The 21572-nt window shown below is 37.2% G+C and overlaps 1 protein-coding gene across 4 annotated transcripts in view; it reads right to left on the bottom strand.

Moving 5' to 3' along the window:
- b3gat1a (beta-1,3-glucuronyltransferase 1 (glucuronosyltransferase P) a) overlaps window positions 1-21572 on the bottom strand; it is a 102824-nt gene that overhangs the window by 25459 nt on the left and 55793 nt on the right. For all 4 annotated transcript variants that reach the window (XM_030152683.1, XM_030152684.1, XM_030152685.1 and 1 more), the window contains one exon: window positions 830-1003. The gene's annotated coding sequence lies outside the window, so the exon portion shown is untranslated. The remainder of the gene's footprint in view (window positions 1-829; window positions 1004-21572) is intronic.

Here is a 21572-nt window from a genome sequence, read left to right as displayed (position 1 = left end):
AAAAATCAAAATCTTACCAGGTGTATTTTTCTCATTTCTCGTCAAAATATTTCATCACACTTAAAATAAGACATAATCACCTTAAGAGTCATTTTTCAGTGAGATATAAAAACTTATTTTTAGCAGATTTTGGCTGATTTTTTTTTTTTTTTTGCTTGAATTAAGCAAAAAAAATAAAAATAAAAAAATCTGCCATTGGAACAAGTCAAAATTATCTTGGTAAGATTTCTAGAAAGAAGATTTTTAACATCTATTGTCTAAAAATAAATTCTTATATCTCACTGAAAAGTTACTCTTTAGGTGATTATGTCTTATTTTAAGTGTGATGAGATATTTTGACTTGAAATGAGAAAAATACACTCTGTAAGATTTAGATTTTTTCCAGTGTCTGTCTGTCTGTCTGTCTGTCTGTCTGTCTGTCTGTCTGTCTGTCTGTCTATCTATCTATCTATCTATCTATCTATCTATCTATCTATCTATCTATCTATCTATCTATCTATCTATCTATCTATCTATCTATCTATCTATCTATCTATCTATCTATCTATCTATCTATCCTTAATGTAAGACTACTTGATTCACTTGGTCTTTGAGTAAAATAATGTGAATATACTTCACTTCTGTAAGACTTTTCATTGGCAATAAAAACAACACGATGATATTTCCCACTGTCATCCACTACTACACTTTTTTCAATTGTTTTGATTGAAAGACCTCTAGCAGTAAAAACTACTGCACATATTTTACATTTACCTGCATGTCTGCTAGACAACAGGAAATACTGACGGATACAGCTGCATGAATGAAAAAAAAGGCTTTGGATGCTCACCCACAGTTATAACTGGATCATGGCACCAGTGGTGATGCACAGCTGGGACAGGCTCACTGCATATCGGATGAACAATATAATGGTGACATCCTCCATGACATGTCAGCCGGCCATTTCCTTTCCCTCTTCTTCTGCCGTGTCTACTCACGCAGACCGGCAACTCTGAGTCAGGACCTACAAGATAAGAATATTTCAGTGAATATAATTAAGTGGTGACAGACTGTGGATGCTTCTGTTGTTGTGTTTCCACGGTGTGTACCTTCTCTCACTGACACTAGCATGGGACATTCAAGGTCAGCCAGTCAGGTTTAGTCAGAGCAGCATGGACAGGGTCTAAGAGTCAAACGCCTTACACAGATGTGTACATGAGCACTGAGGCTGTATGATGGCTGTTCATTATTTAACATCAAAGAGCCCGGGCTGAAAATCTAGTTGAGGAAAAGCGTGTCAGTATAATGTAATGAACTCTAGATTGGATGCACATCATTCAGGTTCACAGGAGGATTCCCTCCCGTGGTGGTTTACTGCGGCTGTGCTTTACAATGCAGTTTTCTGCTCATGCGTGACATGGTTAATGTTGTATATTGACATGTGATTTTTAGCTCATTGACTCTGCAGAGACTCTATTTTTTTTTTTTTTTTTTTCTTTTTTTATGCCTAATGTGGGAACTGGAAGAGGGTTAGTCACAACTCCATTGCTTGCCAAGAGTCTGGGGTGGGGGATGTTACAAAAATAAACTGGCATCATGTCTTATTCAAATACATCTGAGGAATTGCTGCTTCTGTGGAGGCTTAAGCATCACTCAGCCAGTGATGTCTGCATGCGGCATCAGCTCCAGAACCAGATAGCTGAAGACTGTATTTTAGCAGCTTTGTGATACAAAATCATACGAACTGCAAATATGTGGGTTTTAGGAAATGAACAGCGTGAGTCTCTGAGTCATTTCACTGAGGCATACTGTTGTATAAAAGGCAAACTGCCTCTGACCCAGTAATGCTTTAGGGAGTGCTTGTGCCTGATGTGTACATAAAACACAGAAAACAATCTTTTGTTAGATTGCTCTGACTTCTTGTCCAAATTGTCATACTGGAGGATCTGAAATCCCAAGTTTGACATCAGATGTGTAAAAAAAACAAAAAAAACAAATCAATATAACAGTCTACATGTCTAAGTGCAGATTCTCCAGCATTTGCTTTATATGATGGCGACAAACAAGTACAGTAGTGACAAAACAATAACTAAACAACAGCCATAGAAAGCCTTCACAGATGCTGCCAGGTACTGTTCTACATGCAAGCTCACAACGACAACGCTGTCACTCTGATTTGTGTACAGCACATTCCCATCTGCTATGCATTGTGATGTAGCAAAACAGAAGGAAACACAGCGTCGGACAGAAACCTGCCAAAATCCCAGACCCTCCAACAGGCCAGCGTTTATGTTATTGAAACAAATTTAACAGAAAAAACATGACGTGGTGAGTGCTGCCAGCTGAAGATAAAGACCTAAAAAAAAAAATCCTAGTTTTATTACATGATACTATTAATTTAATCCATAAAGACCCAAACATCCACCACTGACCGAAAGTACCTACCTAAAATGACTAATGCATGTTGAACCACGGATTCTATCAATATATGTGAATAATTGGTGTAAAATCTTTTCATGGGCATCAGATATGACCCATTTGGATGTTCAGAGGCTCTGTAGTGAATGTAGAAACACTGTCGTCTTCTACAACATTGATTCACCAATAAATAACAGTGGATGGAGACACTGGGTTTATGTTCAGTTAATGATAGATTTGATTGAAAAAGTCACTTTTTACTCAGTTTTCTCTGTTCTGATATAATAACTTCTGAATTTACTCTGAATGTAAAAGAATATCTAAATTAAATATAGGTAATTACAAATAGGAAAATACATGATTTACAGTGGAAAAATGCAAAATATCATAATAAATGGTGAAGTGCAAAATATTATTAGAAATGGTGAAAAATCATTTGGGAACTGACACAAAACTAGCACTGGGACTTTATGGGTTGACCCTTTATTGGGCAAGTTACTATTTTTGGTCATTTCCACACACATTACAAGACAGTGACAACAACAGTTACAGTGAGGACAGTGAGTCAACAGTTTCAGGTCCAATGTGGTCTACAGGGTCTGTAAGGTCCACCTCTGCATGAACTGTGAGTGTACCTGCTTTGTTAGGTACCATGAAGTAATGGTACTAATGTAAGGAAGGATGTTCAAAGGGATAATGTGGATGTGGACAAGTATGTGGATCAGCACTTATGTTGGTCTAATGTTCTAAAATATGTGTTCCTCTCAGCTTACATGTGCGTTTCTTGTATATTTACTTGGATATTTTTTTTGACACTTATGGGTAAGGAACCAAATATGGTTATTTCATTGACCTTGTTTTATACATAATAAAAAAATTAATAAAATTTCACAAAAGTCATAAAGTCTTGTTAGGTTCTCCAGTAACACACTACATTTGAAATTTTGAATTTCAGAGAATTTCTATTAGGGCTGCATGCTAAAAACTGCACGAAAAAACTGACATTGCGATTTTTTTTAACCCTATGATATAAATTGCGATATAAAAAAATACTCAGAAGGATATAATAGCTGTGTGGTGCCGACATAAATGGTAAAACAAATTAGTTGTGTTACCTCTCATGGTGGCCACAGGTGTAAGACACTGTCGACGCAGAACACGTGTTTCAGTATCATCCTTCTTGTTGCCGAAATACTTCCAGATAACTGACGATGATTTCTTTTAGGGGCTAAATCTTCCTTATCGGTGATTTTCTTTTGTTTGTTACGCATTTTTCAATGTTGTTACCAGTGACTCACTCCATGTGCAGGGGCGTGGTCTGCTTCAGCAAAATGATTAAGAACGATTGTGATTGGTGGATCACTGCGTGTAGTGTGTGTCAGGTACCCAGGTTGAAATTAGATAAGAACATGTTGAGTTCATTTGCATCCTACATCACAGGACTTGTGATGTGACTATTGCGTACACGTACATTGTGATGACGATGCTGAAACAATATATTGTGCAGCTCTAATTTCTATCTATCTATCTATCTATCTATCTATCTATCTATCTATCTATCTATCTATCTATCTGTCTGTCTGTCTGTCTGTCTGTCTGTCTGTCTGTCTGTCTGTCTGTCTGTCTGTCTGTCTGTCTGTCTGTCTATCTATCTATCTATCTATCTATCTATCTATTTCGAACATGCAAAGAAACAAAATAAAACAAAACGATGCAGATTAAGACAAAAACAAAATAACATTTAAATGAACAGAATCTATCTTCAAGCACACGCAAGTCTGAATTTTGCAAGGTCAAAAAGGAGTAGGAAGAAGTATGAACTTATTTAAGTCTACCCCTCATGATTGATTGATTGGTTTATTTCGAGCTTGTGCACTCTACAGCGTTATTTCAATTTCACAACAACGACAGAGACTACACAGCATCCACATATCATCACATGCACACAAATATACATAAATATATACCATAATTCCCTACTAATATACACCCCCAGCAGCCCGAAGGGAGTGAGAAGAAGTAAAACTTATTTACTCCCACCCCCAGTTTCACTTTTACATCATATGGTTGCAGTTATATCAGAGAAATCAGTTGTAACTAGAAGCACTCGGAGAGCGCAGACCTCCGCCAAGGCTGATCAGTGGGCCCCCCCGTGGGCCCCCCCCCCCCCCGAATACCACCAAAATTTAATCATTTCTTCCTTATCCCATTTCCAACAAACCCTGAAAATTTCATCCAAATCTGTCCATAACTTTTTGAGTTATGTTGCACACTAACGGACAGACAAACAAACAGACAGACAAACAAACAAACAAACAAACAAACAAACAAACAAACAAACAAACAAACCCTGGCAAAAACATAACCTCCTTGGCGGAGGTAAATATGCATCAGTAAATATTACACTGGGTTACAAAAAAATGTTTTTTGCAAGTTGTCTAGGTTTTTTCAACTGAATTGGGACCATTTTGACATCTGTTGACATCTGTTTTTCTCAATCAGGTCAGGTTTTTTTGCTAATTTGATTTTGAAAAATTTGATCTTCTCACAAAATTGATTACATATTTGTGACTTTATCAGTTGATTTTTTATATAGTTCCCACCCAAAATAGGTTTTACGAGAAAAAATATCATTTTCACAAGCACACTTTATGAAACTTGTGACTTGATTCCTGTTAGGTACAATGGTGTATTCACTGCAGATGTAGCAGAATACGTCAGGCTTATTTTTGCAAGATCTTCTAGTCAAAGCCATTTCATTCACCTGTAATATTAAAAAAAACATTAATCATAAATTGGCAAAAGTAAAATCTTCAGAACTTGTTTATTGCAAGAAATATGAAAGAATTTTGTATCATATGATGTGAAAATGCCCATAAATGTAAGCACAAATGTTAAAAAGCCAATATGTAGTATAGTTCAGAAAGTTGACCTGATTGAGCAAAATTAATGTGATTTTTGGATTCAGCACACCAAAATTATCCTAAATCAGCTCAAAAAACTTAAACAATAAATTTGTTGTTGACCAGTGTTATCAATGCCCTATAAAGGGTTAAGGTGTTGATTTGATTGTTTGTGGTATAGATTGTCCACATCCACTCACTTGTGTCTAAAACGACTATTAATGTTAAATGTGCAACACTGCAACTCATATTTCTCATTGTGTCTGATTAGTTTTATTTATACAGATCAAGCACCAGCAGATATTCACAGAAGAAGGACTGACTGGTGGTGAGGCCTCTGTATCGTACAAGCACCCAGATGGTCTGTTTGTATCTGTGGCACCTGAACTGTGTAATGTGGCAAGAATGCACCAAGTCAGTCCCCCACCGCAGAGTGCAGCAGCCAATGGCAGACAATGAAGCTTGACAGCCTTTCACATTAGCACAAGTTAACCAGCTGTGAAGGGAACACCTGCTGCTGATTAATAAAGAATCACAGCAACAATGGCACATGTGGAAATTGTTGTACTGATTGTTGAACTAACACTGTTACCCCAAAAGGTGAAGCAGCGGGGTGAAAGAATACATTTGTTTTAGTAGATTTGGAAGTGTCGGTGTTAGTGATACTGTATTACATGTAATAGTCTCACTCCGCCATTTTTATTTTCGGTGCTCTGCATGGAGCTTCATTTGTTTTGAAACCTGCAGAAAAAATACAGCTCTACACAGTGTGACAATGCAATTACGAACACACACCTTCAAGTCTGTAGATGTGTTTTTTTAGGGAACAGTGATAAGGAAAAGCTTCAATTAATTCTGGCCTTGAAAATAAAAATTCCAGTGTTGAAATGCACCTTCACAATACAGGGTTCCTATAAGTTTCTACAAATTAAATTTAAGACCTTTTAAAGAATACTTAGAGCAAAATTTAATGCCTATTTCGTGGCCATACTGGCAAAAATTTGTGACTCTTACAATTTAGGAAAATACATTTATTGACTCCAACATCTTGATTCCTACCATTCCAAGTCATTTCTATCTAGGGGCTGCAAAGTTAGCGATAATTGGTTCTTAATTTATTTATTTTTTTAACTTATTTTTCATTAAAGTTTTCTTGAACTATTACAGTGGAAAGGTGAAACACATATACATTGTTGAATATTCAACCTTGCGATAATCATCATCATGTCCTTGATGTCCGGTAGTAGAAGAAATGGTGGTGGTGTGGTTCTTAATTTCAATATAAATTGTCAGGTTAGAACAGATGGAACTGAGTCGACTAATGTTACTTTCTTTGCAGTTTGGACAGTTAACTGACACATTTAAACACAATACAGCAAATAAGTTTATGGCAACATAACTTAAGACCTACCATTAAAGACTTTTTTAAGGTACTAAATGCAGATTTGTAAATTCAAGACTTTTAAGACTTTTTAAGGCCCCACAGGAACCCTGCAATACTGTCATATTTTTTCTCTGGACATGTACAAACTCATAAACAATAAATACAATCACATAAGTAAAGTTACCTCATTAAAACTGATCTGTTTCCATGACAACATGAAAGTTATCACTAATGGCAAGATACTTCAACGAGCTCAAGGAGAAGAGCTAATATAAAAATAGTTATAATTATAATTACAAAAAGATTTTTATTTATTTTTTTTTTTTACCGCTATTTAATTTGACATATGTTTGATACATATGTTGAAACACATCACTGTGACTTGCACAGTAAATATGGGCTATAAAAAGACCTTAATAGGCACTAGACAGCAAACTCTGATAATTTATTACTCGGCTCCTCACAGTGTGAAGTATATCACAGCTATCAGGTCAGCACTGGCATGCTCACACATTCTCCCCCTTTCGTTTCCCCCCCCTCCCTCTCTTACTCAGATTTGTACAGCTCAGTCTTCAAAGACCAAGTGGGGGCATGTTTCCAACTTTGTAATCGAGTCTGCCTCTGACTTCTGAGCTCCCTTGGCCTCTACCATCTCCTATTTCCCAAGGACCAATAATAACATCATCTTTTTCTTGCTTGCTTTGCTGTGGCATCATTTTGATGTACTCTCTGGTCGGCAGGGAAGAGAAACTCTCTGGAGATAGTGTGTCCTGTTATGTCCAATCGTTCACTTTTACTTATGAATTCATTGGTATCTCACCAACTTTGTAAAAGCAGGAACAGCTTTCAGGGGATATCTGGGGAGCCATAGAAAACAAGTCTCTGCAATCAGTCATTATCGATGTTCCTGTCACAGCTTCACAAAACAAGTTTGTCTAGAGGTGTTATTAAATGTGAATTTTGATTTTGTCGGACAGGCTTTTAAAGTGCTGAAGCTAAACCAGGAGCAGATGATCCGTCAAGATGTTTCTAAAGTTTTGCTTGTCAAATTACGTTGGTTGTTGATTTTGAGGAACAAAAAACACTACATTACAGTCAAATTAAGTCCAATAGAATCACTGACTATAATCTTATTTATTATCATTTTTTACTATTTGTAACTATTAGGGAAATTTGAAGTGTGTAAGACTGCTGTGCTGGGACCTCTTTACCCGTGAACGTACTCTGGTTAGGGAATAATCAGGACACCAATGACGTTTTTCACTTCTTTATAAGAAGACTCAGAGCTGTTAAGTACATACATGACAGCAACGTTGACTCCATTAGGACCCCATCAAACATAAAAAACACAGCTGTCCTCTTAAAACCCTGGCCTAATATAAAACAGATCAACCAAAAAGATGCCTGACTAAAAACATTCAGACACCCAGATAACAGTTATGTTTAACATGCCAACCTATAATCAATATGCATTATGCTTACTCTAAGAGGGAATTTATAACAGTAACTTTTACTGCTTGCATATAAAACAGCTAAATAAGATTGTGCAGGGTTATCATTTGTCTTCAATGCAGTGTTTTTTGTTCTCCAAAATCCAAAACTAAAATTATTTTAATAAATCTTTTGCTTTGAAACTACTTGAAACAATTTGTTGTCATTGTCAGAGCAGATATCAAACGTTAAAACTTTATTTCACTCATTTTGCTTTTACATCCTGGTGCAGAACGATGGTGCTTTGAGGTTTTTTGTTTAAATTGGGTCTTTCGGCGTCGCTCTGCTTGAGTTGGCTCTGCTCTGTTCATTTTCTACCGTTGGTCTCCTTCACACTACTTCTGTGTTACATAGCCCATTAGTCCAATTCACACCTGCCACGGGCTGAGTCTCTTCAAAATATGATCCACTCCTCATGAAACAACTGCCTGCATTGAGTCGCGCTAATAATAGCAATGCAGTGAAGGCAGCTACTGTATGGATACTGTGGGAGGGCGTGAGTGGAAATAACAGCTATGTTTGTTGTTTACGACCATGTTCTAGCTTTAGTTTCACATCATGCTAAATGCTTTTAGAAGCTGCATGAACCAACTACATTGACAATAACAGACTCCTTAAACACATGATAGTGCAGGGGTGTCAAACTCATTTTCTTCAGAGGGCCACATTCAGCCCAATTTAATCTGAAGTGGGCCGAACCAATACACTAATAGCATGATAGCCAATAAATAATGACAACTTCAAATTGTTTCAGTGCAAAAAAATGACATTAAATTATGGCAATATTTACATTTACAAACTATCCAAACAAAAAGGATGTGAATAATCTGGAAAAAAATTAAATTTGTTACGAAATATAAGTACAATTTTATCAGTATTCTGCCTCGACTTATCATTTATACATATGCATTACAGATCCGATCTACAAAGGCACAAAACATTTAGTAACACAGAATATTGTTAAAATTGCACTTAATTTTCTTTAGACATTTAAGGTTGTTCATAGTTGTTCAGGTTATTCACATTTTATTGTTAAAGGATAGTTTGTTAATGTAAACATTTTCAGAATTTCATGTTTTTTGCACTAAATCAAAGAGAAAAAATTGGTGTTGTCAATATTTATAGGTTATTATAATATTATTGTTGAGTTTGATGCCCTAACTTGCACTTTGCAAATTCATCCCGTGGGCCGGATTGGAACCTTTCGGTGGGCGGGTTTTGGCCCCCAGGCTGCATGTTTAACACCTGTGTGATAGTGGATAAAGAGAGACCAGTGAGCCCATATACACCTTTGATTTAATAAATAAATGATTAGAGAAAAAACAATGGAGTGTAGCAGCAATATAGTTGTTTCTCACGCTTGATTAAGACGAGAACTGTTGTCTTTAAAAGATGACTGCCCATTAGCTGCGAGCATTGGCGTTGATTGATGGCCCTAGTCCATGCCTGAAACGGGCTGCCTCAGCAATGATAAAAGATTTAAGAGTCCAACCTTCAGGCAGGTTCTTCTCTGCTGATAACCATGGGGGATAGCCTCGTGCAGTCTACCCTTAACTTATCCTGACTAATTTATAGCACGGCTCACCCAGGGCACATTTCCAATGCTGGACCTGGGAGCATGATTCAGGCTATGAGAGCTGGCTGAGCAGACTGAAGAAAACCCACCAGGATTGCAAAGGCTGCCACTGAGACCTGGACCTGCCATACTGGGTCAGCGCTGCTCAGCTCTGATCAGAGTAGAGTCAAGGGAAATGTCATCTAGGGGAGGCTGCAGGGAAAGATCTATCAACACCACTGTTTCTAGAAACTGTAACAGATGCTGGTATATCAGTTTTGTACAGTTTAAAATAGCTGAATTTAGACAGGACGTCTTACAAATATGAACACATACAGACTTTTTACACCCAGCACATGGACACCAAAGACACATTTTAGATAATTTGCCCTATATAGATTAACCCTTTCATGCATAGTGGTCACTACAGTGGACAGCTGTTCAGAGCTGTTCTCTTATATATTTATGGGTTTTATTGTTGTAGTTGCATATCAGCCAACACAGTGGACACTTATGCATCATCCCATACAGTGCAATTCATACTGTTACTGTAACTAAGCTGTTCTTGATAAACCTGATCTGCAGTGACATGTTTTAGTGTAAATCAACAAACAAAACAGGGGTGTTTTTGCATATTATCTCCATGAAGTGGAAAAAACTAATATTAGAGTGTGTTAAAATGTGGGAAAACATCTGATTAGCAGCATTAGAAATGTTATCATTGCATAGTTTTCCATATCACTTTCTGATATTAGGTTTTAAATACATGTTTCTTTACTTCAAAAATTAAATGCATGGTGTCCAGCTGAGTGGACATTTTTGTAACTCCTTAAAAAAACCTGATTGCATTGTTTTTTTCATGCCTAAAGAGGAATAAAAACACTCAGGAAAAATATCTTGACTAAGGTTCTCATAATTCATGCTTGAAAGGGTTAATAATGATCAGAGTTGTGCAAGTTACTTCCAAATTGAAATACATTACATATTACTTGTTACTGTTATTTAAAAGTAATTCTTACAATATTACTGTCTCAGAATTGTAATGCAATTGTATTACTTGACTGCTGTATTACTTTTGAGTAACATACAGACTCTTGTGAGAAACAGTGCATGCACAGTAGGAACCCCCCACCCGCGATACAAGAGATAGGAGAGTCTTGGGACACATAAATTTTCTCCCCAAAGTACATGTGGACAGATAGCTCAGTAAGTAACGCTATGGTGTACGATGTTCAAATCCCAGCAGGAATGCTTGCATTTTGTTCAACATTTTCCATGTTTAAACAGGGGGCGTGGCGCCCAGGACGCCAATAGATAAATCTGCAATCGATAAAGAATTCTAACTAGTGATAGAAATGTTAGCTTACCTTGTCAGTGCTGATCACAGGGATCATGCCAACTAGCTTCTATAAAGCAGGGTTAGGGTTAGCAATGAGCATACGTCCATGTGATCAATGTATTGTCTTCTGCCATCTTCACCCATTCGCTGAACATCAACAAGAAATAGAACTTTACAATTGCATTTTTGATTCCTTAAGGTCTCACAGTTTTGTTTTGTTTTTTTTTTCATTTGAGCAATTAAATTATGGGTGAAAAGTGTGTTGTAATGCAAGCGCAATTGGACATGTACTGAGTAAAATATCACTGAAAATGTAATCAGAACATCCCAGATATATGTAAAAAATTCATGGAGGTGAAGGGAACATTATTCCATTGTGTGTGTCAATGCAGTAAGATCACATCTTTTTGGGAGGAGGTTAAAATGGCAATAGAAAAAATGACTTTGAAAATTGTTCCAGTGGATCCTGCACTTTTTGTTTTAGGACTTTATCCAAAAGGTCATAAATACAACAAAAGTGAACAAATATTAATAGACGTGTGTCTTTTAAATGCCAAAAAGATCCATTGCAATGTGTTGAAAAAAGACCATTAGGCCGAGTATTATGTACTGGGTGAAGCAAATGTTGTCAACTTTTCCTTTGGAGAGACTGACGTACATACGAAAAGGAAGGCAGGATATGTTTGGAAAGATATGGGAACCTTTTAAGATATTTGTTAAAAGTGTTGAGTTAGCAAATGACAATGAGGAGGAATAAATAAGTATAAACCTTACAACAGGGTTAATGAGTTCAAATACCCGTAATTGTAACAGGGCATTAAATTATGCACAAATGTTTATGGCTGAGAGGTTTGTGATGTGTATGTGTATTGTTTATTTGTAATTTTTTTTTTTTTTTTGTTTCTTGTTTTTTGTTTTTACTTGTAACACTTGTAATGTTGCAGGTGCCTTTGTTAGTGAGGTACACATCTACATGTGTTTATATTTACAAGTGTATCTGTGTATATATAAAAAAATGTGTTAATAAATATATTGTTAAAAAAAAAAAATCACTGAAAATTGATTAGTAATGCCTTACACTACTGTGTTACAGTAAAAAGTAATCCTTTACTGTAATGCATTACCTTTGTAACATGTTACTCGAAACACTGATCATGACAACGGTTTAACTGTGAAATTGATGTAAATGTCATCAAATTCTTTGTGTATTTGTAAAAAATAAACTGAAATAAGCATTAGGACAGTAAATCAATACATTGCATTTTCCTGGAATGATTCAAGAAAGTGACATCAGCAGTTGCCAAGAATAAAAGGGATGGCACAGCATTTATCTCATTAAAATTGGTGTTGCTGTACAGAGCATTGATTTCAACCACATGTGACACGTCTCATACTGTGAACAGGCTTATTATGCGTGAGTATAAGGTCAAAGGTTGGCAGAGGGAGCTCACAGATTCATTAGCTAATTAAAGCCTGCTTCCTGAGTGGAACTTCCTGTGGTTGATCCTCCACTGCACCTTCTCACTGTCAGACTTCAGCATACCGGCTTTGCTGATTTCTGTGTTCCTTAATGAGGGTTAGACCGTAGATTTCTGCGATGAAAGATTCCCTAGCGTCGGAGTCCCCCAATTATATGCCCTTGTGGAGGGAAAATACATATAATTATGAATCTGATCATGGCTAATTAAACCTAGGGGATTTGACCCCGATGCAGTGACAGCGTGCTATAGAGTGATTTTGTTTTGGATGGGAAACAACTGGTGTAAATAGAAAAGAAAATGAAGACTTTGTACAAGACTTTTTTTTTTATAAGGAAAAAAATAACTTTCGCAGTGGGTGTCTGATGGAAATATTTAAACTAATCCTGATCTGTATCATACGTGGTGTGAGGAATGATGATATTGAATATGACGTCAGTGTCCTCAGGAGGAGAGAAATGGAGTTTTTGAACTCTGTAACCAACAGAATAAAACCAGGTACCTGCAAAGGGTCCATGTTTTAGCTGCACATGCAAATATGAAGCACTGGTATCCAGCAAACCCTCACAGCAGATAAGTGGAGGTATTAAAGATGTCAGATGAAAGAAGATGAACTTGGCACTTAAATAATTACGTCTAAGTGTAACTGCCACTTTACTTATGTCCATCTCTGGTATCTTCCTAATTACATAATTAGTCAGTATTGAGATGACATGCTGTCATTAGCTTTGAACCTGTCAGTACAACACAGCCCCCAGGAGACTGTGTGCTCTGGTAATTAGTTGATACATTATTGTTATTAAGGTTATTATTCCTCATGTTTACCCCACATATGACTCATTGTATTTGCAATTTCTGTACAAGCATACTTTATGAACAAAAGGGTTTTCTATGCCTTGTGAGTCACAGGCTGAAGTCCAGACATTAAATAAAACAAACATTACGACTTAAAAAGTGTTTCATCTAAACAAATTGTAGGAAATAGTTTCAACATTCACCTTCAGTGTTTTAAACAGGTGAACACATAAACACCACCTTCACACTAAGAGTAATTCTCAAACGCCATCATCAAAGCGCTGACATTTAAAGATCTCTGGTAAAATGTCAGATAAGTGATGTTGTTGAGTGCAAGCTTAATGGAGAAGTTCAATGTAAAAACAAGACACCTTTAACATTTCCACTCAAGCCCTCGTAATCTGGAGCCTTTCAAATCATTGCTTATCACTTGCTATTATTATTTGTCCTTCTACTTTGCTTGTATGCGGTTATCCACAGTCATATTCAAAGAGCACCCGGGGGCACAGAAAGATGACACCAACAGAACAGTGTTGACACAGCGACTGTGTGTCTGCTGATGCTACATTACAGAGGTGTCACTGAGTCAACGGAGCAATGACTTTGCTGAGATAAAGAGCACAGTGATGGTGACTGACAGCATGTCTTCACAGCCAACACTGTTGCCAAATCCATACGCAATCTGAAGCCTTGGGATGCTGAAAGAATGTGTGTGTATATGCAGTTCACTGTGACACTGAGAGACAGGCCTCCACACACTCTACAATTAAATATAATATAGCCTCAATATAATATATCCCTTTACATTTTGGAATGGACATGTTTCTATTGTATCTGAAATCCCTTTCCATGCACTACATACTCAGTGTAAATGCTATCATTCATCAAACTTATGTGTTCATAAACGTGTACAGTATGTTTTCAGTAGTGCCGTCAAACGATTAAAATGTTTATTCAGATTAATCACAGGGTTGCTTTGGATTAATCTTGATTAATCACAATTAAATATCATTCATTTTTTTATGTATATTAATCGTGTTTCATTTTGCATGAACAAACAGACTAAGAAAGAAGGGAATATATGCACTTTACGTGTTTGACGTAAGCTGGGCAATGCATTAGCCAAAGTGCTAGCAGAATCCCAGACTAACATATGTTTCGCGTTAATGTGGTATCTTATGCTGGAAGTGCTTCGGTGAAAAGAAAACTCCTTCCTGCAGAGTGCGTATACTACTTTATGTCGGTCGACCGTTCCGTCTTCCGCCTGTCACTACCAGATCAACTGCCCATTTGCACATGGGCGACGGTAACTCTACTTGGACAAACTGCCCCAAATGCGTTGGCAGAGACGTTCAGAGTCATTCTGTGCTGCACATGGGTTAATTGCGTTAAAATGGTTAATCAGATTAATCATGATGATGGATTAATTTTTTTTCTTGCGTGCTTTTTGTGCTTCGCTGCTGTAACCTGGAATTTCCCCTTGTGGGACAAATAAAGGCATATCTTTTCTTATTTTATCTTAATCTGCGCTAACGCATTAATGTTGACAGCCCTAGTTTTCAGACATACTACTCATAGACTGTATACAAAGATGCTTACCTCATACTATGTAAAAGGAAGCCAAAACCCAGCAGCTTCTATGTTGCCTGTGTGACACAATTTGGAACCTCATTCATTTTTGTAATATCACTTAGCTTATTAAAAACAATCTGGACAAAAATAGGATGAGTTTAACATAAATCTACCTAACAAGTCAAGTACTTTCTTCAGCGTACAAGGAAAATGTAGGGTATTGCATGTGTTCTTAAAACATTTTTTTTTTTTTACTTTGGATGCAGTCTTATTGAACAGCATGGAGTTTGAAGTGCTCCTACACCTGTGCTGTACATTTATGTACAGTATGTCACTTCCTGAGAGCCTCATCACCACTTGGAGGAATGTCCAACATCACTTTGACCAGCATCTGCAATGTTTGATCGTAAGGGTAACCTGGTAACCTGTTAAATGTTAAACAATTGCGTGATTATATGATAAGCAATTACTCCAGCAGTTAACAGACATTATTGATAAGTATGTGTGATCAGTATTGAGCTTTTCATTCTTTAGGGTCAATTTCCTATGTTGCTGTGATCATGACTGCATTGCTTTGTGACACACTAATGCAGGGGTGGCCAACCCTGGTCCTGGAGAGCCACTATCCTGCATGTTTTAGATGTGTCCCTCTTCCAACACACCTGATTCAAATGATAAGCCTATCATCAAACTCTGCAGAAGCCTGATAACGACCGTCAGGTGTGCTGGAAGAGGGACGCATCTAAAACATGCAGGATAGTGGCTCCAGGACCAGGGTTGGCCACCCCTGCACTAATGCAATACAACATGTGGTTTCAGACATGTAAATCACACACATTGTTATAATGTACTAAACAGTATGTTCATATGGAATATTTGATGGTGCCTACATTTTAGTTAAGTACACTGCAATCATCTTATGTATATATTTATCTTATGTGAAAGATATTAAATGAGTGAATCCTGCAGGAACTGAAAACAGCTAATCTGTTGATCCCACATTAGATATTATGTATTGCTATTAGGGATGGGAATCGTTAAGAATTTGACGATTCCATTATCGATATTGCTTATCGATCTGATTCCTTATCGATTCTCATTGGGTGAGGGAATAAAAGAGTACAAACGGGTGTGTTTGCATCAACTGTCTTTTATATTCCCATCTCTGCACAGAAAATATAACATATACAGTACATACAAATAATAATAACAGATGACATGGGGGGGAGGGGGGGGTACAGTGAAAGTGAAACTAAAGACGCTTTACTAATTCCTCTATTGCCGCATTTCTACTATGTGGAACCGGTTCGACTCAGCTCAGCTTGTCTCCTGTTGTTGTGCACCTCATTTCCTTTCCCTTCTTACCTTCGGAAACTTGTATTTGAGGAGTTACGACATTTGTTGCCCGCACTGGAACCGCCCCAGCGTTCACTCTGCCGCTACATTCACAAGTGCCGCTAAGTAGCATATCAAATACGTGACGTTCCTGTAAATGATTCACATGCTGTGGACAAATGTTTGAGAATGTTGGAGGGATTCCGCCCTTTTAAAGACATGGAAGCTTTGCAAGTGTTCCAAGTAAGTGGACCTGGTGTCATCTGTTTAGACAGTTTGTGCCTCAACGCCATGTTGGCTATGTTCTGACCAAAACAATACAGCGTACGTGTGACGTCATCGCGCATGCACAACAAAGGCAGAATCGATAAGCAGAATCGGTAAGCAGGCAGGCAAACGATTCCAAGGAATCGAGCTACTGGGAACCGGTTCTCAAAAAGAACCAGTTCTCGATTCCCATCCCTAATTGCTATGACTCCAAGACAGCTGCACTGCTTTAACAACGCTCAGCTATTACAGTATCCCTTCACTTAAGTTTAGTTTTGATATATGGGAGGTGAATCATCTCTGTAGTGTGTCCACAGTGTCACAAACATACACACACAAATACCACACACAAGAAAGCCAGCGTGACATCCCTCTCCACTAATGGTGATCGATAGCCTGTAGACTGAAGGGAACCCTACTGTATTTATCACTAGACTGAAGCATAAGACCCTGATGAAGGGGTGGCTGAGGAATAGTTGAGGTGGGATGGCCCAGTATCTATAATGAGCCCCCTCGAGGCTGCCACATTATATGTGAAAATGGTTCCAATTAGGCCATCCAGCTGTAAAGTCCAAAGGAAGGCAGAGTCGGACAATAATAAAGTTAGAAGGGAGGTTATGGATGGGACTGAGCTACAATCAGGTGTTATCAGAGCTGCATTCAATCACTCTGCTCTTAGCCTGGGCCTTTTTACACTCCTTAAAGTCTGCTGATTGCACAAATCAGAGGCTATTTTCCACCACACAATTGGTTCAGTTTAAAGTCTAGCGGCACAGCTATTCATCAGAGCAGCTTCTTATGAAGAATAATACTAATTCTGATCAAAGAAGTATACACGGGCATTGGCATCTGATGTCAGGGCATGTATAGCACATCTGATTATCACTCATGACGCCTGCGGATCATAATTATATTTTTTTCTACCCTTAGCTGGATGCTTGTTCTCAAACATTTATCACTTTGACTGCAATAAATCCATCTATGATGTATACATCATTGATTGCTTGCGTGGTAACAAATGAAGCTGCCCTGTTTTGACATCCCCCTGGAAGTGACACATCATCATAAGTTTGATGAATGTGTTGCCTGATGTTTCACTGAACCCTCTGGCCCCTTGACCTTTAACGCAGCACAGGAATTTCGAGCTGGATGGATGAATATAAACACTTAGTGAGATGAAAGGTCATTGGCATAGCACAACCATTCATCTTGCGTAGATAATCTAATAATGTTAAATGTTTACTTTAATTATGCTTCATCTTAGTCCTGACAGTGTATGACAAATTGGTCATTGTATTCCCTTTAGTACAGTAACGTGTATTTGAAAACTGAGAATTGGATTTATTTATGAAAAATACAATATGTAACCTAATTTTCATGTGCTTTATTTTAGTTTTTGTGATATGATTAAAATACATTACACATGCCATTGTTTAGTATATAGTTTGTATTTAATTCTAGTATGTGACAGTGGATTTTCCTGCATTATAAGTGCACATATATCCCTTTAGTTTGAACAAAAAAGGCCAACATTGCAGGCTCACTGCCACAGTAACTGTAGAACGAGAATTGATTGCAGTGAAAAACATGTCCTTCCTTCTCTGAGCTTCTAGAGATGCCAGTGAGCAGAGAAATTACCTTTACTTTCCAAATTTGTTCATTATGGAAAAAACCCTAGATGAGCGTGGAGGGGGATTTTCACTGACTTACGATCGATTTACTTCTTTGTTCAATTTAGACTGACACAGATAGATTTTTACGCAGCTCTACGTTGAAGCAGAACCGAAACCCTTCAACTGTAAATTGTTTTATTTTAGGGTTACATCAAGAACCACTATTGCTGTTGAATATTCCTCCGGTGGATTCAGGGATATCTTTTAAAAGCGGTGATAAGTTCAATATTAAAATGCTGTTCATCGTAAACCTCAATGCACTGGATGCGCTCTGTGATGAAATCCGAAAAACACTCACAGTAATGTTTCTCCAGCTGCATGAAACAGAAATCAAGCAACTCAAATTTAGAAGGACACGCTGACTCTATTTGTTGTAGATTTGCTTTTTACCCACTTTGCTTTTTAGATTTGACAGCTTGTTATTTATTTGGGAAATGCAACACTGGGTGGCCTCTCTCACTGTTGCTTTTGACTGATCTTTTTTTTCATTATAAATGTACAATACCGTTTTTATATTTAGCTAGAGAGGGTTTATTGAGTTTACCGAGAACCATCTGCTCTCCACACCTCACATAAGAGGTAATGTACAGAATAATTTATTACACTATATGTCCTAATCACATAGAATGGAAAGTGCCATGTGTTTTTCTTTTCAAAAGCTGAACATCTTACACGGTGACCATATGCTGGGCTACAAAACAAGAGCGCCTCAGAGGAGTTTGTTTGGCTGTATTGCTGCAGGGCGAGACAGTGTTGGTGTATCCCTCTTTGCCTCCCAGTGGAGACAGAACAAATGTGGAAGGGTTGTGCGTTAGTTAGAGCTGTTGTCCTGTTAACTGGCGCTTTTTAGACTGGCCTGAGGCAAACTAATGACACACACATTGACACTCTGAAGGGCTTCAGAGTGATTAAAGCTCATCAAAAGCCTTCAGGATATCCATATGTGTGTGTGTGTGTGTGTGTATTCCTGTATGTGTCTGTACATGAGTGGGTTTCATCAGACAACTCAACACCAACTTTTACAATTCCCTTGGACCTCACTAAGTCCTGGAGCTGTCGTGGTTATCTAATCTTGCAGAGGCTCACTGTGTGCAGGTACCATGCAGTGTTGCAGCCAGCTGGCTCGTGGATATTTCCCAAAATATCTGAGAAAGACTGAGCCGGTTATGTGGGACGTATTGGTTTAGGTCGAATAAAGCTGTTCAAATGCTGAACTCAGATTCATCCTCTGCGCTCATTTAAACCCTTTAAATGCCTATTACCCCGTTCACCACTGAAGCATTGTAGTGTGTTCTCTCTCTCTCTCTCTCTCTCTCTTTCTGACTAACATAAATCATGAATGGATGCATTGGTCAGATTCTTGGTAGGTGTATTGACTTAGTGAATATCTATAGGTGATTAGACTTTGGTGCATCTGTCTTAACTGTTGTACAAGACAACACATCTACAGGGAAATGTGTTTTAATAGAATTTGCTGCTACTCACCTATTTTTTTTTATCCTGTTTAACCCTGACCATATTTTCAGGGGAAAAAACGCCTAAAAAGACATACCCAAAGTAAATGAAGAATTACTTATAATACTTATAATAATAAGGTTCATATGGATGTTCTCGGTGTCTGTGGACATTTAGAGACCTCACAGAATCTATTCCCATTGTCTAAAATATTGTATCTATTACTATGCCTGAGTAAACTGTAACAAACTAAAAGAGAAATTAGAATTTTTTTATCCTCGCCTGTTTTTTTTCAGCTGGATAGACGATGATACGCAGAAATTAATTGTTTGTGTCGGAGATTTTTAATAGCGTATATTTCACCCCACAAAAATTAAAAATCATGTTTGAACATTAAAGTTTGCACTAAAATACACTTTTGATGTACTTTTATTAACATTAGGGTCTAAACTTTGAGCAAAAGTTGAAAAAAACATCCATTGTCCTGATTTATTATATTTTTATAGTAGATGAATATGAATATAATTTTTTCAGCCTGCGGGCGGGCCGATAGGGCTAAAGGGGTTAAATCATTTTGCTTTAGTTTATTGTGAAAAAGTGAGGAAGTTTTCAGCATCACATACATCACCAGCCTGCTGTACAGTTTTTGTTAAACTGACATTTATGAAATAGACTTGTGAATTCCAGCTCATTCATTAAACATCTAAAATCATGGTTATTGGACAATTAAACCGGCCTCCACAATCTCATATAAAGTCTTCTGGCACTCCGAAATTGTGTGTGTATGTGTGAATGTATGTGTTATCTACAATGTAGCGTAAATCTTATTCTGTCTTACAATGTTAATATGTGTTTGTTGTTCATCATCTAATTGATATGTGCTGTCCATTACCTTCTGGTATTGTTTTTACCATTACTAGTTTGTGCTGCCCTTTACCATTTGTGGTATTGTAGTTTTATTCTTACCATTGTTGGTATGTAATTATTATAATGCAAAGTGACGGTTAAAGTACAGGAATGTACTTTGTTTCTATTTTTCACACATATTTTGGTTATATAATGTAAATACTGTTGAATGAGTTCATTCTAATTTGGTTTAGGCCTATTTTGTTCATTGTTCTGGCCTGAAGTCTAAGGACAGGAGTGAGTATTTAAAATGTTATTATGTTAAGTTATTTGATGATGTGAATGGGGGGTGGGATTAAATAAGTTTTTCATCTTCCCACTCCTTTTCGACTGTAAATGAATGATTTTGGAATTTTTGAACTTGCACATTATTCTGTAAGCGCTCAAAATAAACAATAAATTGCTTTTTCACTCTGTTTTATACTCTCCTATTTACTGTATGGGGTCCTTAAGTGCCAAGAAAGGTGCCTATAAATAAAATGTATTGTTATTATTATTATTATTATTATTATTATTATTATTATTGTTATTATTATTATTATTATTAAATAAATAAATGTATAATGTGTTTTACTTGTCTGTTGAATGAGTGCCCTGGGTTGTACTGTTTTACGTGAAGTATGTTGTTTTATGTAGGGACTTAAGATGGAAATTAGCGTTGGCTATAATCTTGTGTATTGGCACATATTGTGTTTATTAATATGCACTGTCCCTTTGGAAAAAAAAATCAACTTTAAACTTCCCAAAAAAAAAAAAAGTAATACCAAAAAACAAGTGAGAACTAATAGTCCTGTCAGTTTAAGAGTGCAACGTAATTAACAAACTGGAATGGAAATGTTCCACCCATTAGGGCCCATTAGCAGTGAGTTTGCATCCTTTCCAATGAGTTTCATTTTTCACTGTGACTTCTGTCTACATGTGAACTCTATGTGTGTGTTTATTACAGTAAGTGTGTCATGCTGTCCCTGTCTCAATGGTTTAAACTCCAAATCCAGATTGCTGCACCCTGAATAATTCACCAG

Source organism: Sphaeramia orbicularis, chromosome 13 (assembly GCF_902148855.1).
Source record: "Sphaeramia orbicularis chromosome 13, fSphaOr1.1, whole genome shotgun sequence".
Lineage (NCBI taxonomy): Eukaryota > Metazoa > Chordata > Actinopteri > Kurtiformes > Apogonidae > Sphaeramia > Sphaeramia orbicularis.
Note: the sequence above shows the minus strand (reverse complement) of the source record. Positions and strands in the feature narration are given on the sequence as shown.